Source organism: Cupressus sempervirens, chromosome 8, assembly GCF_028749045.1.
Source record: "Cupressus sempervirens isolate cs-2001-9-10 chromosome 8, ASM2874904v1, whole genome shotgun sequence".
NCBI classification, from domain to species: domain Eukaryota; kingdom Viridiplantae; phylum Streptophyta; class Pinopsida; order Cupressales; family Cupressaceae; genus Cupressus; species Cupressus sempervirens.
The window spans coordinates 620,567,208-620,578,230 of record NC_143125.1 but is presented as its reverse complement, the minus strand read 5'-3'; the positions used below and the strand labels follow the sequence as shown (position 1 = coordinate 620,578,230).

Genomic DNA, 11,023 nt, shown 5'->3' with positions numbered 1-11,023 from the left:
GTTGGGGGGGATTGGGAGAGGTATAGATGGCAATGTTATTTTCATGTTCTCTATTTACAAAGGAGTTCATTCCAATAACATGATGGAGTCCTTGGCTATTAAGATAGCTATTGAGCAGGGGTTTTCTCTTGGCTGGAGGAGAATGGTGTGTGAGTCAGATTCTCAGATTGTGGTGGATACAATAAATAACCAAAGTGTGGATGATTCTAATTGGCAAATAGCCTCTATTGTTAGAGAGATTCTTTATCTGAGTAGCTTTTTGGATTGGATCTCTTTTTGTCATATTCCTAGGAAATGGAATGGAGTGGCTAATGTCTTGGAAAAATGGGCGTCGGAGAAAGGAGATGGTTGGGATATTTCAGGAAGGGCTGATCTTCCTGTTGATTATATTGGGACTTTTGAGCAGTTAGTGGAAAATGATAGAATTTAATTGTTTTGGAGTTTATGCATTGTTCTTTTGAGCCTGAGGCCTTCTGTAATTTGACTTTGATTGAATAAATTTTTACCCCTTTTTCCAAATGAAAATGTTCTTGCAAGAAATTTCCTGTATGAGCGAGCTAATCAGAAAAGCATTGAGAAAAGTGACGGAGAAGAGAATCCAGATGCTCCTACGAAGATCCTCCATCCCTAACAGCCTTCCCCCTCTTTCTCACTTGCATTCCCTCCTCGCTTGCCATCAATCATTTCACTCCTTTCTCAACCTCCTTCGCACTCACCTCTTCATTTTCATCTGCATTTTCCCATTCTTTCACTTCCACACCTACCTTCAACTCTCGTGTTATTAGAACCAAATTTGCAAACTGATCGGTATGCAGGAGCCACATCAACATGCCCACACTAGTGCTGATGATCTCCAGTGTCAAATTCCACCTGCAGTGGGTTAGAAACCCACCCGTCGATTGGTGAAATTGGATGTCATGTTGCGGTACCCCAATTCCTCTCAATAAAACTGTCTCTTTAGTCGCCTCTCATACCCTTGTTGCAGAAACTTACAAGCCGAATCAAACTGTACTTCTGTCTTGGAATGAGCCCCGTCGCAAATCCTAAGCACCCACAAGAAAGCCTGCCCGCTGCGTTCCAATCCGTCGACCAGTTTTCGGATCTATGTGGCCGAAAGAGAAGACAAAGTGTCGAATGAAATGTAGAGAACGGACGCCGAAGCCATTGTATCTAACCATCTCATGCACTCTGACTCCTCTTGCAATTGCAATCGCCTTTCATGATTCAAGAAGGCCTTTGGAAGAAGAGGACCCACACTCCACACAGGTTTTCCACCGTAGACTAATTCCTCTCTACCCTACTGAATGAATTCGAATTCCAGTGCACTGAAAGTGTTTATGATATATTCTTTGGGAGTGGTACGGCTTAAATATCACACACTAAGGCTTCATTCCTATACTAACAGTTCTAAATAGTGAAAGTTGACTTTTTATTTTCAAGTTTAATTTCTTCCTTAATGTGTGATGTTTAAGAGTGGCCGTCCCTATGCGAAAAGTAGCACAACTAAAACTTGCATCTCCAGCCATTTCTCTAGAAGCAATTTCAGCTCACGGGTTCGCAATAGAAGAAACTTGAGTCCCCTGTTCAGACCAGGGAATACACTGATTTAAATTGACCAATGAGGAGAAACTGAATGAAATTACATTCATTTCGCCCTAGAGCTTCTTAATAGTCAGAATCAATAAATGAATTTAGAAAAAAAGTGAAAATGGGAGCTTCTTACCAGTCAGTCTATATGTTTGGCAACAAATAGGGTGGGGCACGTCTCATTAAAAAAAATGACAGCTCATTTGTACAATGTCATTGTCAAACTAAAATTCTAGTATGCAAATCTAAGGTAAAGGGTTTTCGATTGTGGTAGTTGAATATATACCCACTCAAAGTTATTGTTTTTAAAGTTATCTTGAATGATTTTTTTTTTGATGAATAGTTCTTTTCTTTTAATAAAATATACTAAGAATACAATTCACAAAAAAGGAGCCAGGGGATACAAGATCACTCTGCGAAAGAGTTCACATAGCCGAAGTGGGACTTAAAAACATGGCCTCAGCTGGAAAAAACAACTATTCATTAAAAATAAATAGAATAAACAACCTCAGGCTGCCAAGGCAGTGCCAACTGAGGGAGAAGGATCATCTTTATCAGGCTCTTCAAGTGGTGATGATGGCAAACAAAGGCTCTACTCTACTTCTGGTTGGTCCCGGCTCCTCCTCCTGGGCGTCAACGGGCGCAATCTGGGAAATTTCCTTGCCTGGCTTGAATGAATATTTCACAATTATATGACTTACAATTGTATGACTTTCAAGTGTAGTTTTGAGAATTTTGTTATTAGTTTTTGTTGTAAAGGTAGGGAACTAAAGTTTTCAATTGTTTGCAATGTATTAGCTGTTTCATTGGAAAACATGTTTTTATTTTCACATAATAACATTTTATATTATAGGTAGTAGATAAAATGAAATTAATTTGATGTCATCTATGTAAACAAGCTTTATCTTATTGGCTCTTGCTCTTTTTTCGATAGTCATTTCTTTATCTAGCACTAATATTAGCTCAAATATATGAGCATGACATCTGCCATTTTTTTAAAGATTACATGTCTTGTTGTAGCTTTTGAACAAAACTTGTTGAGTAGACATTCTCTACATGGGATGAGGTGTAGGTTATTTGGAGAGTTTATACATTAATTCCTATGACCAAAACTATTGAATAGTAGCTTTGGAACTGTTTAGAACTCTTTAATCTTTTTTGTAGGTCAAGAACATATTTTGTTGACACCATTTTTAGGGAAATAGAAGCTTTCACATCCTCTCAATAAATACAACCTTTTACTATTGAGCAATTTTTATTTGATCAATAGCATTTTCCAGGACTGTGAAATTGTTTGTGTTGCTTTGTGTTGATTTGTTATCTTTGAGTGTCTCTTATTTCCATTTTGATTATTTTCAATTTGATGATTAGAATACTCACATTTTGCAAAATCTGCTAGGCTTCCTTCCCTTATTTGCTCCTGAACAAGAAAAACTTTGGGAAATTTTGTCAAAATTTAAATGCTAGAAAAGTTTTCCTTTCCAGGTTTCCATTTCCTTTCTCTTCTCGCCTTCATTTATCTACCTTTAGTATTGTTTTCCTTTCTAGCCATATAGTTTGATCATCATTTAGGTCTCTAATTTCTAGACTTTAATCAACCTAATAAAGTTGGAGTATGTTATTAATCATCATGGGTTTCCATACTCTCAGATCAAAGTAAAAGCGATCGATGATTTTTTATTTCATGTGATAAATAAATGTGCATAAAGGTTGGCATGCTGCCTATAATATGTTAAGTTCTTTGCTCTATTACTATTTTATATATCTTTGGCTTGGATAGAGGTTTTCATGTTTTTTAGTAGCATCAATTTGGTTATTGAATCTTCTTTGATGTAATTTCCAATACTTAATTTTAATCTTATCAAAAATTCTGCTCTTATCTGGAAGGGGCTTGCACGATTGATGCAAATTTAGACAATTTTCAGTATTTAGCACTCTTAGAGTTTTCTAGGTCATTTTCTTGAAAACGAGTATAGCTTATGACATTAAATTTAAAGATATTTATTTTATTAATGTCATTCATACTTATCTTACACCTAAATTCTGTTAATTTAATCTAAATTTTTGTGTAAGAGGAGAGAGTGGTTCCAATAGTAGTAGGTTCTTGCCATTTGTGTAACATTTATAGGAGCATAATTAAATTTCCCATTTCTCTGAGACAAGAATGACCTTCCAAAATTTAGGTATCCAACTTTTGGAATCCACATGTGTCAAAAAACCCACTTCTAATTATGACAAAATTAATAACTTTAGATGTTGTCATGTAAGGTCATAAGAGACTAGAGGTGGAAGACATAACATTTGGGATGCAAAAATCAGAACCATCCCCCCCCCACGAAAAAAAAAAAAAAAAAACCCACTTAGCTATTGTTTTAACTTTAGATATCTAATAAGTTCCAAAGTCCCAAATCCATTGTAATTCCTTAAGTTTTTCAAAATTATTTCTAATAAAATCACTCTAATTTTTTCCAAAAGAATATCTTCCATACGGGTGCCAAGGTTAGCTAACACCATAGGGCATTTCCATGGTAAAGGAAATTTGGACTTAGGAACATTGCCAATGTCTAAGATGAGTCTCCAAAAAAAATTTCAGCCCACAATACAATAAAAAACCAACATCAATCTAATGAGAAGAACATTTCAGCTACATACAATGTACTCATTGTAAAGCCTATATAGGTAGGGGTTGGAATTTTTCTTGGGTTATCTCTTCTTCAATGAGCTAGGAAGAGTACAACTTTGCAATATCAATTTTTTGCCAAAACCACTCCTCCCTTGGTGAGCCATCGACTCAAAAACTGGGCGGTACCAAAAAGATTACATCCAATAAGAGTTTGAAAGCCCTCACCACTGGTATGATAAATAATTCTTGCATATTTAATCATTTCAAGGATGACATTATGTTACTTTCTTCTTTAACTAGCAATATTTTAGTGTCCCCACTAATAGGGTTAGTTAGGGACAAGTAATACTTGCAAAATAAATGTTAGAATCACAATAATAATAATAAAACTAACTATGTTATTCTACCCTCTAAGTTAACCCCAATCTTAAGGATGTCTCTAGATCGGGCTTCTTAGCTCATAGCTACCTCATTGTCATCCTAGGAGCACACCCCTTGAGATCCTTCTTGGATGGGACTCCTCTATCCAAGGCCAGCGACATATGCATATGTTTGATAACATCAAAATATTCTAGCACATCAACTATCGGCCATGGCAGACAATGTAGATACTAATATCTCACATGCTCCATGCTTCAAGTTCACATTGATTCTCGGCCATGGCAGATAATGGAGATCTTAATATCTCACATGCTCCATGCTTCAAGTCTCATTAATATCCATGGTGTTAACCCCATGAGCTAACACAATATTATCCACAAGTATGGTTCATTAATATAAATAAATTCCTAAACATAATTAAGCAAATATAATTCATATACATACCTTTTTTTGCTCCTTCTTTTCCAAGAGTTGCACCCTTTCATAATACAAATCCTTTAAAAAGTCACAACACTTCATAGTCATAATACTTTCAAAAAGTCACAACACTTCATAACTAAAATCCTTTGGAAAAGTCTCACTACTTTATCGTCACAATATTTTTGATGAGTCACAACTATTCATATTTATGACCTTTACGAAGGTTACATCCTTTCAATATCATTGACACTTTTTCAAAAAGTCACTTCCTTATTTTCTTCATATTACTTTCCTCTTCCATTTTCCCTTTTTGAACTCCTCTCTCCTCCTCCTTTCTTTCTCCTCTCTAAAATAAACTCTCGTCCCTTTTATATCTTAATTTTAAGGAGTCATGTCTATTTGTTAAACATCTCATGAGTTTTCATTCGATTTAGTTAATTTATATTATTCTATGTTATATTATTTATTATCTTACTTATTTGTGTTTATTTTATTTATTATTACATTCTATTTAGAAAATTAATATACTTTCTACAATATTGTCTCTTGTATTTAATTTTATTTCTTTCTTTACTCATGAAATTTTATTATTTTTTAGTTATTTAAAATATCATACTAAATATTTTTTAATTAATAATATAGATTAAATAATTAATATTTTCTTATTTTATATTGTAGTATTACTTTTAATTTAACTTTATTATTTATTTAATAACATTGTATTATCTAATTATTATTGAAATTCTATCTTAAAATGAGGATATGACAAATATAATCTATTTGTATAAATTATTTGATTATTTCTTAGTTATTTTTTAATTATGAAACTACGTTTTAGTACTAACATTCCATATCATAATTTGTAATCTATCATTAAAATGTAAGTAGATTTGATGTCTATTTTGTAAGGAGGTGCTCTTCCTTGTCTGAATTCTATAATTATATATCATTCTTAACAATGTCTTTCATAATGATTTAAAACTAGAATTTTTTTTGGTTGGTATGTTAATTTGGGTTGCTTGAGAATTATAGCATTATATTTTCAAACTCTCTTATCATCTTGAAAATAGACCATCTAGTGAAATCTAGAATATTAATAAATAAAGGATCTAGAACATAGAGCTTCCCACTATATTTCTAAATTTCATACAAATTCTATCTGAAGTCCAATCTTAGAAAATATATGGGATAAATAAAGTCATGCCAACTAAAGCAAATAGAAGCAAAAAGCACACCAAATAATTTTTTTGAAAGTCATGATTGACCATTGTTTTGTGATTTTTTCGCTCTTTCATATTGTTTAAATATAACAAGAGTTTGCAATCTCATATAAATCTATATTTATAGTTATGAGTTTTCGGTTAGGGTCAAAACTTACATTCAATTAAGTAAGAATGTTTATAGGAGTGAAAAATATCTCTTACTTATCAAGAATACTTATAGTTACAACATCAAAGTAAAGTGCAAAAAGAAAGATCTATAGTTTGGTCCTTACTTTAAAACATTAAGTTAGAAGTCTAAAATTAAGTTAATTGCGGTAATTGTTGGTTGCATCTAATACAAACTTTAACTATATATTGGTACATGGATATGATTTTATATATAGTTATTGAATCTATGTGAGTTTTATCAAGGTAACCTATAGCATAGATTTCTAGAAATCAAAGAGTTCATTATATATTTCTAAATTTCATACAAATTCTATCCAAATTCCAATCTTATAAAATCTATGGGATAAATAAAGTCATACCAACTAGACCAAATAGAAGCAAAAGCACACCAAATAATTTTTTGAAAGTCATGATTGACCATTGTTTTGTGATTTGTTGACTCTTTCATATTGTTTAAATATAACAAGAGTTTGCAATCTCATATAAATTTATCTTTATAGCTATGAGTTTTGGATTAGGGTCAAAACTTACATTCAATTAAGCAAGAATGTTTATAGGAGTGGAAAATATCTTACTTATCAAGAATGTTTATAGTTACAACATCAGAGTAAAGTGCAAAAAGAAAGATCTATAGTTTGGTCCTTGCTTTAAAATATTAAGTTAGAAATCTAAAATTAAGTTAATTGTGGTAATTGTCTCTTGCATCTAATACAACACTTTAATTGTATATTGGTACGTTGATATGTTTTTATTTATAGTTATTGAATCTATGTGAGTTCTATCAAGGTGACCTATAACATAGATTTCTAGAAATCAAAGAGTTCATTATAATGACTCTAGATAGATGTGTGGTCAATTTAAACTCAAAATGATTTATTTACAAAGCTTTTATCTAGGTTTTGAGCCAAATGTATAGATCTTGTGCAAGACCCTTCTTGGATTGTAGATAGCTATACAATAGTTTTGAGTTATGTTAATACCCACATTGTTTCACCTTCTCTACTTGATTTTTTCTTATCAAGTTAAATGATTGAGAGTCCATATTGCATCTTTAATAGACGTGTTGATTTTTTTGTATTGATATTTATGGTGTTCTTGCAATTTTTAAAACTATATGTTTGGCCTTATTTTTGTTCATCATTAGAGATTGATAAAAGATTCCAGAGCTTATCACTTGGCGTTAGGTGTTCTATCATGACTATAACACTTGGTTTCTTAAAAGGCATATATACATTTGATCTCTTTTTAGATGATACTATATGTTCCTCCTTTCTCTATCTAGATGAATATTTGATATCCTCCAGATATTAGTTTGATTTATTTGTCGATAGTTTATGGCCTCATTGAAACAAATGAAACTCATATCAAATACCCGCAACCCTTTTACATGGCTTCTCCTCCTACATCTCTCCCCAAGTTTTCTCCTTAGGTTTATGTCTCTTTTTGAAACAAACTCTTCTTCCTCTAAGTCTCTTATTCAAGCATAATTTCCCATGATGATTCTTGTATTTATTATTTTAATGATGGAAAACTTTGATCATTGGGTAAGGCCATTTTGTATTCTCCATCAGAAGAATAGTGGGAGGTAGGGAAGCTCATTTCATGTTTGCTACCTTTTCCTAGGAAACTTTATGCTCATTTTTTCATTGTGAATTAATTCAATAGCTCCTTAATCTTGATGAAAGAAAAGAAAAGAAGTAGAAAGTAGGGAACTGATATGTCATGCCTTTGAAAAAATATATAAATATAATGTATAATGTCTTAAATGGCTTAGAGTTTAGACCAAAGTTGTGCATGCTGACATGGACACAATATAATAATAATTATTATTATTGATTTGAGAATGTCTTTGTGATATTGTATAAAATTTAAAATCATATACATAAAATATTGTAAATTAATACAATCTTTGTTTTACTTATATATTAGATTATTATGTATGATATATCAACTTGCATATAATCTCTTCTGTTGCTTTTTTTTGAAGTACAAATCATAATCAATAAATTTATATTCTAATTAAAAGAAAACTAAATTTATTTCACTTGTTAATAAATATAGTTATTCATAAATTTTCATATATTTATATATGACTTCATTATAATAGAAAATAATTAAAATAAATTAGAGACTTAAAAATATAACCACAAATACTATGACAAGTCTAATTCTTATAAAACCCAATCATAAAACTTAATTCTTATAGCCAGTAATACTATTTTATAATTCCGCGCCAAGTGTCATAAGAAACCATATATCAATAAACGAGTGGACTGTTCAAATGCGATTACATGTGCAATTCCGATAGCCCCTAAAATTCTATCCAGGAGATATGTTCCCGTACCTTTTCCAATATCACTCCCTGATGATAAACTTTGAAGGAGGCGGACTTGCAGTTCACTGAGCAGGAAGAGAATCCAAATTCTTCGACAAAGACCCTCCATCGCTGACAGCCTTCCGTGCCTCGCCTCTCAGTTGCTACGCCCTCTTTCTCACCTGCATTCCCTCCTCACTCCTCATCAATCGTTTCACTGCTTTCTCAACCACCTCTGCACTCACCAATTCATTTTCCTCCGCATTTTCCCATTCTTTCACCTCCACGCCCGCTTTCAACTCCTGGGTGATCAGCGCGGAATTGGCAAACTGATCGCAATGAAGAGGCCACGTCAGCATTCCCACTCCGGCACAAATGCTCTCCACTGTCGAATTCCACCCACAGTGGGTTAAACCCACCCGTCGCATCGTGCAATAGGATGTCAAGCTGAGGCGCCCAATTCCTCACTATAAAACCCCGCCCCTCCAATCGCCTCTCGTACCGTTCTTCTAGAAACTTGCAAGCCAATTCGAACTGCGCCTCTGTCGAGGAATTAACCCCGTCGGAAAACCTAAGCACCCACAAGAAAGGCTGCCCGCTGCGTTCCAATCCGTCGGCCAATTCATGTATCTGTGTGGCCGAAAGAGTAGACATACTGCCGAATGAAACATAGAGAACGGAAGCAGGAGCCTGTGTATCCAACCATGTCATGCACTCTGTCTCCGCCTGTAAAGGAACCTGCCGTTCGTCATTGAAGAAGGCCTGTGGAAGAAGAGGACCCACACTCCACACGGGCTTCCCACCGTAGACTGATTCCTCTCTTCCCTGATTGATAAATTCTGATTCCAGTGCACTGAACGTGTTAATGATATATCCCTTGGCAGGCCCTAAGAGAGAGCTTTGGCGCTTAGTATATTTTCTTGCTCTTTCTGGAAAGCAACGCTTCAATGATATATTAACAGGGGACAAACCCCACATCTCGTCACTTACCCTCTTCATCCATAGCTTATAATAAGCGCCAAGGGGGCTGAAGACATATGCAGGGATTGAATATTTGGCAGCCACCGTCTGAATCCATCCCATACCCGAGTCGTGGACTAGAACCACTCTATTATTGTTTTCGGAGCATATGGTGCATAGAAGCTGATCAACATGAGGGCCTAGCTGATCCTCCACGGCTTCAAACAGAGGAATCAAGTGAAGGGGAAACATGTGAGTACTCTGAGCATCGAGCTCTTCAGGTGAGAGATTTGGCATGGGCAACTCGAGGAAATGAATATCGAAGTCGTGAAGATCCCAACCCTCAACTCGACGGCGGGCTTGCTGAACATGGGCGGAGGTGGAAACGAAGGATACGGCGGCTCCTCGTTGGGCGATAACTCTGGAGAAATGAAGAAGCTGATTGAGGTGTCCCTGTGCGGGGAGCGGCACCACCACCACTCGCATTCTTGCACCACTTTCATCTACACCCATCGTTCCCAAATCAAATTCAAATCACCGCCTTACAATAATAGTAACCCGTATCCTTCCTTATCTATAAGAGGCTGTGGCCTCTTATAGAGGAAGATATTTGTGTTATAATTGAACTCAACCTCTTTATCCTGGCGCATTCTGTCATTACGGAGCACGGAACAAAATATAATAGACAATTCAGAAATCGCGTTCTTCATCATGCTAGTTTGTCTTTTGTGAATGAGACCGCAGCTTCATGGAATCTTCGTTCACCCAGTTAATGAATATTTTGGATTACTCTCTTGCTGATAAGGCTCCGGCACCTGAATTCAGTGGGTTTGACACTGTTGAGCTAAATAAAAGATACAGAAAAGAAAATAAAGTAAAATTGAAAGTTAAAACTGAATAAAAAAGATGCAAGAGTGGACATGGAGTTTATAGTGGTTCATCCAGTTAATCTGGACTACATCCACTCTTTCAAGCAGGAAAATTTCTCTTATTTAGATAAATCACAGGTTACAATGAACATCAACATCAAATATCTCTACTATTCTATTTCAGTAACATTCAATGGAAAGCAAAAGGGCTAAGAAGAGGAGGAGTCGACAATGATTGGACTGCACAATCTGAGCCATTACATATTCCCTTGTCAGAACCGTTACAATCTCCCACTTGAAGTCCAATTAGTGTTGCACAAAGATATTCCCTACTTGGAATGCTTATGGCTATGTCATGACAATGCCGAGAGAAGCTCTACAAAATTCAAATTTCTCTCGAGCTACAACCTTTGTAAACATATCAGCTAGATTAACTTTTGTATCAATCTTCTCTAACTGTAGCCTTCCCTCTTCAAAA

The 11,023-nt window shown here is 34.7% G+C and overlaps 2 pseudogenes; both read right to left on the bottom strand.

Moving 5' to 3' along the window:
- Positions 1–557: 557 nt before the first annotated feature.
- Positions 558–1,649, bottom strand: LOC149543967 (zeatin O-glucosyltransferase-like; annotated as a pseudogene).
- Positions 1,650–8,570: 6,921 nt separating this feature from the next.
- On the bottom strand, positions 8,571–10,617 carry LOC149543966 (zeatin O-xylosyltransferase-like; annotated as a pseudogene).
- Positions 10,618–11,023: the final 406 nt, after the last annotated feature.